Source organism: Perna viridis, chromosome 2, assembly GCF_037379345.1.
Source record: "Perna viridis isolate PV_CMFRI_1.1 ecotype Kerala chromosome 2, ASM3737934v1, whole genome shotgun sequence".
Classification (NCBI taxonomy): domain Eukaryota; kingdom Metazoa; phylum Mollusca; class Bivalvia; order Mytilida; family Mytilidae; genus Perna; species Perna viridis.
In genome coordinates this window covers 37620219-37632351 of record NC_142446.1, presented here as the reverse complement: position 1 = coordinate 37632351, position 12133 = coordinate 37620219, and the positions used below count along the sequence as shown (strand labels likewise).

The following is a 12133-nucleotide window of genomic DNA, read 5'->3' as shown; positions in this document are numbered from 1 at the left end:
AACATAAGATGCTTATCATGTCTAGTCACATCATGTGTTTTGTTTTGAAATGTGTGCTTGCTTTGCCAACATTTTTTTTATAATTTTTGCAGTGCATTCTCGTTTAAAATGGAAATTGTGTTCAAAATAAAGCAAAAAATTAGTTAGTTCCGCAAAATTCAGGGAAACACGTATTTCATTTCATTTATCGTTTAAGGAGGCATTTGCCACCTGCTTCGACAAAATCAATTTTCCAACGTTTTATAAGTCTATCAAGACAAATGATTGATCGGAGACAACAATAAGAACACAAAGTGTTTTAAGAAAATTTAATTTTGTAAAATGCATTTATATTTCAGCAGTTCGAACTAACAAGTGATCAAATTTTGATTGTCTACCGCGATATTTATGGTACCTGTAATTATGTTTATCGTTTTCATCACGTCTTTGAAAGTGATTATAACCAGTGTGATCAATAAAACAATCACAACCTTGTTGACATTCCATTTGATCACTTGTTGAACTGTCATCAAATTTACTATCGTTACTATGTTCTGATGTTTTACTTTTCGCATCTTCATTTTGTGTTCGTGAATAGTCTTCGATAAATAAATCTTCTTCGGTTTTTATTTTGTTTGAAATTGAAATATTTGGACTGTTTTGACCACAGAGTGACCATACGATGTAGAATGCAACTATAGCAAGAAGCCCAGTCATCATTCTAAACGCACCACTTTCGATCATGTAGGATTTCTTCAAAGGCTGTTTTGGTAATGCTATACGACAGGAACACTCAGTATATTCTAAATCTGTACACTCCTTGTAAATAGAAATAATGATAAACAATGTTTATTTTTACATTAATTTACATGTTACAAGACAACGTTTCCGATTATCATTATTCATTTATTAGGATCGATAAAACTTCATCTAAACCTTTTATTCTATATATATGGTAACACAAGTTTATTACATCTCACCACAAATGGTTATTGTGAACTTCAGACAAAATTGTTGTAATTTAGGATAATTTCAATTTCAAATATTATGGAAGTACTACTGTTCGTGGGGTACCAATTTGTTTGATTTTCTTGGGTAGATCAAACCACGAAATTTGGTTTCCAACAAAAGGAGATTTTCGTTGTTGTGTATACTGGAAACCTCAAAACATGGAATTCACGAACTGGTATTTCTTTCCTAATGCACGCAAATTAGTATCCACTAATAAAAGTACTTTCACAGAAATGCGGTTTAGGAAATATTAACGTAGTTCTTTTAAAACCGATAGATCAGAGAAAAGGCAACCCTGTTAGAGGACGAAACAGTTATGTGCTGTTTATTCGTCTTTACCTTCCAAAAGACACACAAGTTCATAGAAATGACGTTTTTTGAAAATTTTTAAAACATAAAACTAAATTGAATAGATTGCAATCGGAAGCTCGTATTAATTATATTACTGCTGTCCTGTCGACATTCTTGTATTCAAACATATCACCGCTCCAAGGTTCCGGACAGGACCAGGTAAAACCTCCGACATGGTTTTTGCATACACCACTGTGTAAACAAGGGAACGACGCACAATGATTCATCCCTACAATATTAAGTAAAACGTTTCACTACATAATTGATGTTGTATCATATACACTGTTTTAACTTTCTTAGATCATTTGAGCATAAAAAATTACGCGAGTTACAAAAGAGCTACTTGTTTTAGCTACTTCGGATCCCAAAACAAATGGCCTACACACAGTCTTAAATTCAACAACAGAATATAGACAGGGTTATTCTTACAAAATACTATCTGTCCAAATAAAATATGCTTGAAAGACTAGAGCGCCTGACGAGGTCTTTGTCGTCTTGACCGAAACACAGGGTGAACAGATAAAAGTACAACTAAAATGAATTCCTACAGATTTAATATTAAAAGAGAGTTTATACCCCCTTCACATACACAAATCTTTCTTACGAATCCTTACAAATAATATTTTTTAGTTATTCGCAAGCATTCGCATTTTAATCATCGGCATTCGTAAATAACTTTTAATAACTCGTCGAATTTTTACGAGAATGTCCACGAACTTTTTTTTTATTATTTTACTCGAAAAGAGTTCGCAAACTACTCTTAGTCATTCGTAAGGCATCGTTGACCAATCACAAGAATTTGTTAACTATTCGAAATGTTTGTTTGCTATTTTTTACGAATGCTTTACAATTCATTTATCAGTGCTTCTGATGCCTTACAAATAACTAAGAATGGTTCTCGAGATATAACGAATAAAATAATCAACAAAGATTCGTGAATATCCGTGTAAAAAAAATTGACAAGTCAAAACAATTCAATATCCTTTTGCGAATCAATAAGAATGCCAGCAAATGTCTACAAGTTGTTAAGAGTTATTTGCGAATACCGTTGAGTAAGATGCAAATTATTAACAATTAATTATTATTAAGGAGTCGAAAGATAGAGTCATGTATGTGAACAGGTTGGTAGCGGATAAACAAGAATTCGAGCGAGCACTTTGCGGATACATACGAATACTTTATCTTGGACGAAGAGAATTGTGCCAAAAAGTCGAAAGAATTGCTCGTACTTAATTGCAATGGAGTGTGAACTGGTATCGTAAACGCATCGCATTCATACTTTGTAAATCGTAAAGTGATCGTTCATACTCGTAACATATCGTTAATCCCTCACAAGTCACTCGTAAAAGTGGCTTAATTCGTAGGCATTCGTGTTAGTTTTATGAATCTTGCAAATTTCGAGATTCGTAAGAAAGATACGTGTCTGTGAAACGGATACAACTGTTACCTTTTTTGAATAAATTGAACATTACAGAGGGAAAACATTAGTACAATACCGCTTTAGCAGGGAAGAAAATTAATAAATATGCGCAGACAATCAACTAATACTGAAGCAAAATAATCTTATGTAATTTGCCGTTCAATGTTTAAGTGTAGGAATAAAACAGACACTTATTCAACGAAACAGCTGAAACTCATTTCGAAAGGCATTGGTACTGAAATTTGCTTGGAGAAGAATATAGACACGTGTTTATTTTAACAAATTTAAAAAATCCTTACATTTTTCACAGTACACATCAGCAGAATCGTTAGTACACTGACAAATAAATCCATCTACTCGGTCAATACATGTAGCATTATTTCTACAGGGATTACTTGTGCATTCGTCTATCTCTGTAATGATATGTTATAGTTTCCTTTTATTTCACATAAATTAGATAAAAGCATATGCTAAAAACGTGCAGTTGAAATATTATGTATAAATCCTTACTGAAACAACCACGGACACTCATTGGGGGTTTAAATGACTTTTAGTAATTTATCTATCAAACTTTTATCAAAGACTATCAATTATCTATACCGTATTTAAAAATGTGTCGAATGAATGTATGGTTCCAGTCATTATTTTGTTTCGCTATTGGAGTGTTTTTATAGTAGCAGTCTCATTTCGATTTAACAAACCAATGATTGCTAGATAAGAGTAATCAAGGAAACAAAGGCACTAGGGGTAATCAAAAGAATGTAATCCAGGGACAAAGACAAGACTTGGAAAACAGACATACACAACAACGAACATAAAGTAACTAAAATCATACATACAACGTAAAAAATCAAATGAGCAACTCGGACTTCACTAAAAACTGGGAGCATGGGCCAGGTGCATCGGTAGGGTGAACTCTTCTGCTTTTCTAAAAACACCCGTCGAGTTGCTAATGAAAAGTCAAGTCTGGGGTAGCCGAAAGATGAAAAGAAAACTATGACACTTTGAACAAATCAGTTTTCATGGCGCAGATGGATACATCGTAACGATCCACGGGTTCATGATGACGAAAATAAAACTTCTGTAGTGATGACTTCAATCTCATAGCAACATAATCCAGTTCAAGAAGCCGACTTGTTAGAAGTCTGGCGCGATACAAAAAGTCTGTAGTTTCGGCAAGCTTTGGAATAATGTATATTGTGACATGAACACTCCATACGCAGGTGCTGAAGGGATGTTGCCCCAGATGAAAGGAAAGTTGACAATTCTGAATGAAAAGTCATCATGTTTGTTGTAAAGTTTGGTCAATAGTTTTCCTTTACCATCGATTTCTAAGTGTAGGTCAAGATATGAGACTGACTTCACAGTGGCTGTAGTATCTTTTATCTCAAGTTCTTTGGGGTAGTTGCGATGTATCAAATCCCCGAAATTAGGATTGTTTAAAGATAATACGTCATCTATATAGAGGAAACTGAAATCAAAGGAACTATCTAAACGACATTCTTTCTTCCGATCAGATCAGCTATATAGTAAGAATTTAAAATGTCCGCGCATTAAACCTTTTTAACGTTCTTTTGTATTTATTTACATTGATTTTAATCCGTATAAAACTTGAACTTCTGTATTTAGGATATCAAAAAAATCACCTAATTCACACTGTATTCCTGTAAATCCTGATTGGCAAGCGCATGTCCAGGAAGCAACTCTATCAACACATGTGCCGTTGTTAAGACATGGATTACTGGCACATTCGTCGATATCTTCAAATAAACAGAATATGTAATGTTTTTATGACATTTTCGAACAATAAATAACACGGTTACCATTGAATTTATTTCTTTTTTCATACTGATCATATCGCTTTTAAAATGTTTTTGCGAATAAGTATACGTCTATATAAAAACATGTCTCAAACTAGTAACATTGTTATCTTACAACATTTGGTTTAATGGAATACATACCTATTTCAAAACGCGTATTAGTATATCCAGCTTTACAACGACAAACAAATTCATTTACCAAATCCTTGCAAGTTGCATTAATTTTACATGGATTTCTGGAACATTCGTCAATATCTAAAACAATACTCATTACTTAGCATATACAACATTCATCACATTTAAAAAGGCAAACATTCAAATCGTATATTATTTGTATCTATGTAATTAATTGAATAATTTTATCTTTTTAACATTTTAACGTCACACCATTTACAACCCGTTAGCTTTTGTATAATTCCAACGATCTACGGAATTTTGTTTGTGTGTGTTTTTTTGCTCGTTGTATATATAAAAAAACATGTCTGACATAAGAGCATGTCTGTTTATTTTTGGACAATCCATATGCTAGTCCAGTGCACCTGTTTGACAGTTAAAACCATCGTAACTGTCTTTACAATGACATATATATTCATTAACCAGGTCCAGACATTTTCCACCATGTTGGAATGGGTTTGAAGCACATTCGTTAATATCTGAAATCACATGTTTTGGCATAATAATTTTATTTATAAATATACTTTCACATTTTATGAATAATTGAGTCGACTCGATGGAACATACGATTTAAGTGCAGCTATGTCTTAAAAGAAGGCAGAAGCTCATAGTAAGTGATAATGGTGAAAACCTTTCTACTTTTACTACAATTGAAATATTATCAAAATATGATATAACGATTGTAATTACACATTTATGTCGTATCAATACCTGTTTGACAGTTTTTTCCAGTGTATCCAGGAATACATGAACAAACGTAATCCTCTGAAAGTCCTACTCTATTGCAAGTACCCATATTTACACATTGACTCTTCTCACAAGGATCAACGTCTGAAGCGAAACAGTATAAATAAGGGATTTTTGTCTCAATTATACTGAATTATAAATGAAACTTTTCAAAGAGCTTACTTTCTTTCGATTACATGAAGAAGCCGCCAGAGACCGTTATTATTATACAATTTTTTATTATGGAGAGGGTCCTTTTCTTTCAGTCAGTTTTTGTATGAAATGTTCTCAGGTAATTTAATTTCAATACATTTTAAATGCATAATATTTGGTGAGCATAAATTCATAGAACATATTTAAGATACATTTTCCTTTGCTTACCCCATGCAACCACTGCTATACATCTACCATAACTAAGTTTTCTATTAAAATAAACACACCAAAACGTGTTAAGGATTTTTGAAGTAATGACCAACAAAATCTATTTTTCAGAACGGCATGCAATTTACAGTCCAATAACTTATCAATCAAGGTGAGGTAATGCATTTCTTAAAGACATTTGTATTTCCACACAATAAACATATTTACCAATTGAAATGTAAATATTTCTCTCATAAGATTGGCATTATCTAAACTACTATTGGTATTTTTTTTGTAAAGCGAGTTTAAAAGTATAAAACAGTTATCATGAAATACGTATTACACATCAAATTTTAAAGACATTACAGATATTTTAAAACAACTTTGTTCAGTTATACTGAAAATGCAGTTCTTTAAAAACAAATAAAAATTAAAAAATATAAGCATGCAAACAATAGGCAAGCATATAGAAAGTCTACTAAATATTGTCTATACTTCAAAGGACTACTGTCAAAGTAAGTTTACCTGTTTGTATCTTCAGCAGAGGCACATATGATATGAGATCCTTTGTCAGAGTGGGTTGGCGACCATTCTGGATCGACCCTGATCATCATTTCGTATTGAAGACTTTCTTAGTCCATTGTGTCCAGTGATATCAACCAGCCTTAATCTGTTTATGACAGTTAAGTACCATATGTGATTTTATGCAAGTGTATGTTTCAAAATGGTCTTCCTTTAACATTGAACTTTTTTGTTATAAGTATATATGTATATTTAAATAAACGTTAACAGACAGAGAGACTGCATATCGGGCAACACATGCTAAACCTAAAGGTCAATCAATAACTTATCAGGGAATGTTAAAAACAATATAGTTAGGGTTGTAATTTGTACTATAAAACTTAAAAACAAAATTCGACATAAGTTTGCAAAAAAGGAAATGATCTATAGTTTTGTTGACGAAAGTTGTACTGTAAAAATCTCTAAATTCTAAAAAAAATGAAATTACCCATTGTTTGATCGAACATACAATCCAGTGGTAAATGTAAGACCTGCTTTTAGTAGCGTAACATTTCCTTCTGCCAATGTAGGGAATACAAACATCGGTTTGGTACTACAGGCACCACTCATAATTTCAGGGCGTACTAAAAACTAAACAATACTCTTACAATGAAAACAACACCTATGCAAAACTACCAAATATACACCATAAAATATTTACGATAATGCTTTATTGGTATATCGTGACTTCCTATGTTTGTGTTTTTTTTTTCATTATTTTATGGAAAGCAGCAATACATTTCAAGTATTTATTAAGACATAAAATAGAAAAGAGAAACGGCAATGTCACAATAGGAAGAAAAATAAAACAAATCGAAATAAATACAAAAACAAACAAATCATGCAAAATATAAAACATAGGGTCTGGAAACTAGTCTATCATTCAAAATGTATAAAACAGTTTAACACTATCTGTGTAGAACAAACTACAAAATTTAAAAAGATAATGACAAGATTTTGGGTATATCATTAAAATAAAAAAATATATTGGGTTTGACATATTGATCAAATTATTGGATATTTGTTACGTTACCTGCAATGGAACCTTTGAGATCGGCGTCGAAGGATTGTAAGTTTTCCCATTTAGTATGATCGTTTTCTGTGGGAAGTCTTCTATTGTAACAGCTACTGCAAACCAACCACGATTAACATAATAATTGGTATAATTGGCTGTAAAACTGATCCTGCATCGTTCCTGGAATGTAAGTTCAACATAACTTTTCAGAAGTAAAGTCTTGGTTTAATGTCAGTTTTAAAATGCAATTAAAATGTTATCAGATATTTAAGGTGAATCTAAAGAATTTTTAATAATACTTTAAGAATACTTAATCTTCGGACAACAATGGCATTACAATTGATATAATCTCTTAAATACCACTTGGCACTTTTCCCGAAACAGACTATACATTATGTAGTGCCAAAACAAATTTGTACCCGGTCCAAATGAGCTCTAGGAAGGATCCCAGCTATCGAGTCTGCCTCTGCCGAAGTAGTTCATCTGCATCTATAATTGGTATCTGTATTGTGACATGACACCCATATTGGACCCTGAAATTTAAAAAAAAATTAAGAAAAGCTAATGGTTGCATTGCCACGAAACTTTGACCGCTTTATCCTATTCAAAATGTGACAGATGGTACTGAGGAATATACTCATATAATATTGTAGCTGAAAACATCGTTTAAGTATTTAAAAGGATCAACACAGACAAAAGCGTTGAGCACAAACAACGTAAAATACTAAAACCTCAACGTTTCTTGGAAAAAAAAAGTTTTCAGCGCCATTATGCATCAATAATAAAAAAAAGGCGCGATCTTTTCATTATCAGACAACACAAAATCACAAACTAAAAATAAAACTATCAAAGTATAATTTAGGCTTCTGGAACAGGGTATGTTGCTACAAGATTGAAATCATCACTACAGAAGTTTTATTGTCGTCATCATGAACGCATGAATCGTTACGGTGTATCCATCTGCGCCATACAACTCGACGGGTGTTTCTTGAAAAACAGAGGACGCTAACCCTACTGGTGCACTTTGTCCATGCTCCCAGGTTTTAGTGGCGTCCGAGTTGCACATTTGCTTTTGGTACGTTGTATGTATGATTTTAGTTACTTAATGTTCGTGGTTTTGTATGTCTGTTTTCCATGTCTTGTCTATGTCCCTGAATTGTATTCTTTTGATTACCATTAGAACCTAGGTTCCCTTATTACTCTTTGATATCAAATGCTTCTCTGACTCAGACTCATGTATATGACAGAGCCTCATTAAAGCCTTAGCACTGGGTTTTTTTATATCACAAAATGAAATAGTTACAAATTATGCGTATACCTATAATTAGATACCAATTACCTATAAATTGCACGACTTGTAGTTTGTGGAGACTACGATTAGGTGTGTAAGTGTCATTCCTATGGTGAAGGTCAACTGTTGTTTCTATTCTCTAGTCACCACCTCCTACTTCGTAATTTAGTGATATCCATAAACCGCCCTTAAAACTGGAATACAAAGGAAAGGAATATTGTAGTAATACTTGCTATTGTTTTCTACTTCATTCAGGTACATGTTCACACATATATTTAAAAGCAAATATTGTATACTAATTACATGCTTTATTACTTCTATGATTTGAGACTTGAACCATTTTATAAATCCAAAAGTTTCACTTTGATTTTGGTAGAAAGCATTAAGTTTGATCATATTTGACTTCACTTACAAAACATCGTATGGTTCTGATGAAGGCAAATTGTATGGAAAAGTTCTTTCTCCCTCCTCCCAATCTTCCCCGGAATTCCAAGCAGTTCTTGTATATAAGCCAGTATAAATATTAGCACTAGATCCCCCGCTTATATGCACTGCTGTCCATACTGAGTTGAATTTTTGAAAGTTTGAATTTGAATTCAACCTGGATAATGGAAAATTTAAGAACCAATAAATTACTGACTTCAAAAGTTAGTTTTCCCTTATTGTAATTACAATAAAATTATTCAGTATCTTTAAATTGCAGTGGCAAAACTACAGATATTTTGATGGTGCTTTTATGTTTTAGTTATAATTTCCGAGGTTTTCCATGTTCATGGATTTCATCATCACATAGCTTGCTATTTTAAATCATAGAGGTTAATAGGACTATGAAATCCAAGGGAACAAGTTCTCCATAATCATGGTGTTTCTATTGTATATTATTTTATTTCGTAACGGATATGCATTCTGTTATAAAATAATGCAATGCTACCTGCATGATTGTGTATGTTAAAACAGCTTTACACTTTCAACCAAAATAATAGTTTTCCTTTCCTCATTTGTCTACCCCGGACTTGACTTTTTACGTGCAACTCGGCGGATGTTTAAAAAAAAGTAGAGGACGCTTACCCTACCGGTGCACCTGGTCCATGCTCCCAGTTTTTAGTGGAGTCCGAGTTGCCCATTTGCTTTTGTTACTTTGTATGTATGATTTTAGTTACTTTATGTTCTTTGTTGTGTATGTCTGTTTTCCATGTCTGGTCTTTGTCCCTGTATTACATTCTTTTGATTACCGCTATAACCTTGGTTCCCTTGATTACTCTTATATAACATTGTTTTTAACTATCGATGCAAAAATGTTTTTTGTCGAAATAAACACACAAAGAAATTAAAATGAGGGACAAAAGACAGCCACACATTAAAATTAATTACATAATGGAGATGGACAACATGGTACAAAGAATCAAATTGCAATTTCTTTGCAAATCTGGTCTTTAAAATATTACAGATATAACCGGACTTAAAGAATCACTAAAACTTTTATTGATTACACAGATTAAGTTTTTTAAGCAGTTTTTAAGTTTTAGCCGTTGTAAAACAAGTTTTTTTTTTAAAATTCATTTGAAAGCAATACGACAATAATCAGCTTTAGATATGATACTGAAATATATGACCTTTGATAACAGAAAAGTGAAATCTCGTCATTTAGACTGATTAAATTAATGTAAATATGTAATGGCAAAATTACCATGTTTCCAGGTCCAACATATCGTCAACTAATTGTGCCACCTCGGAAATGACTAGTTTCCGCTGAAGAACAAAACAGGATAATAAGAAGTAGTATCAACAAGTTACACTTCATGGCTTTTGCTGTAAAACACACCTTATAATGAAAATAACCGATGGACTCTTTGCTTTTATATTATAGAAGGAACCAATTAAAACTTGATTCACAACAGGAAGAGTGGGATATCTTAATTTAAAGGAGATAAATCTGAAACATGCCAGGATGTCGGAAAAAATATTTTTTTAACTCAGTTTCGTGACTTAAAGTTCAAAACAACACGAAAAAGAAAATCTTTCTGAAGTATCCATTTCTTACTGATTACGTATAGAATGATCCAATCTTAAACAAATCAAAGATTGTTTTGTAACATAAAAGTGAATTTCGTAAAAGTAAACAATAAGATTTTCAAGTGCATATGTATTGTATAGGCTAGATTAACATGTCGTCTGAAATTCACCATTTATCACTTTTCGTAACGGATATGCATTCTGTAATATAATAATGCAATGCTACCTGCATGATTGCAGTTAAAAATGTATATGTTAAAACAGTTTTACACTTTCAAGCAAAATAATCATAAATCGTCAACTGAAACAAATTATACGATAGTCGTTTTCTAAGATATTACTACCGAATTTGGACAATCGACTGACCTTATTTAGGAATTTTAGAGGATGAGGGCACGTTGGATTTAATCATTCCTTATAGAAGTAATATTCCTTTTATTGACTTTTTCCTGATGGTCCTCCTCTTCGTTTTTCTAAATATTCTGATCTTACGTTGTCAATACGTAAAAGCCTTTAAGTACTATAACAGATGAGGCTGGTAAGGATTTCTTCATCTCCTCTAATAGTTGTGTATCATTGAAACAATTTCTTTCAATTGCTCATATCTTCAAGACCATTATAGGTAGAATTAATTTGAAATCTGTTACATGTACACAAACAGATGACCGTATGAATAAACGCAAAAATGTTATTTGGAACCTTGAAAATTCATGCTTTATTTTGGGCATTTTGTATTTGGAGAACTGAAAGTCGTAGAGATATAATACCTTCACTAATGATTTTTTGGCCATGTGACCTTTCATTTGCACCCAAGGTCAAAGGTCAAAGAGTACAGAAAAGCTTACACCCTCAAATAGTGCTACATTTTGAGCTCAGGTTTCCGATCGTTATGGCAATTTAAAATTATATCCCATAGTTACCTTCGTGATTTTGTCATGATTGTATGCCACCTTGACCTTGTAACATTTTCAAAAAGTAATTCTGAGTTGAATGATAGTAGTCCGATGTCTCTTTGATTTCTGGTTCTGGATTTTAGTATTGCACTATATTTTGATTATTCATTGTGCCCAAATTGAGCTCTGAAATTGCCCCTTGTTTGGCTATTCTTCTGTACATGTTCTGCAGATTATCAAGAAGGTATAGATTTGGGATATCTTGTTTTGTTTTCCATCTATTTAAACTTTAATTTCAGGACCGCAATCCACAGCAGTTACAGTAATAAAATTTACACAGAACAAACGATCTACTCATGTACGCTCATTTGATTTTAAACCAGTGACCAATGTTAGATATCAACGATACTATAAAACTTGAATATGTCGTAGTTTCCAATGCCTTATAAATAATTCATAAGTTCCTATTTACATAATTGATATTGCATTACGTTTAAAACTTCATCGAAGGAGGTCATG

The 12133-nt window shown here is 32.5% G+C and overlaps 1 pseudogene across 1 annotated transcript; it reads right to left on the bottom strand.

The window, feature by feature from the left end:
• Positions 1-327: 327 nt before the first annotated feature.
• LOC148624913 (uncharacterized) lies at positions 328-11524 on the bottom strand (annotated as a pseudogene). The gene is made up of 14 exons (XR_015920147.1): positions 11489-11524; positions 10396-10457; positions 9121-9309; positions 8757-8902; positions 7837-7950; positions 7436-7597; positions 6851-6993; positions 6367-6511; positions 5863-5903; positions 5467-5586; positions 5108-5234; positions 4408-4535; positions 3042-3174; positions 328-811 (listed from the first exon to the last, which is right to left on the bottom strand). The product of XR_015920147.1 is annotated as an uncharacterized LOC148624913 (transcript).
• Between the last annotated feature and the right edge of the window lie 609 nt (positions 11525-12133).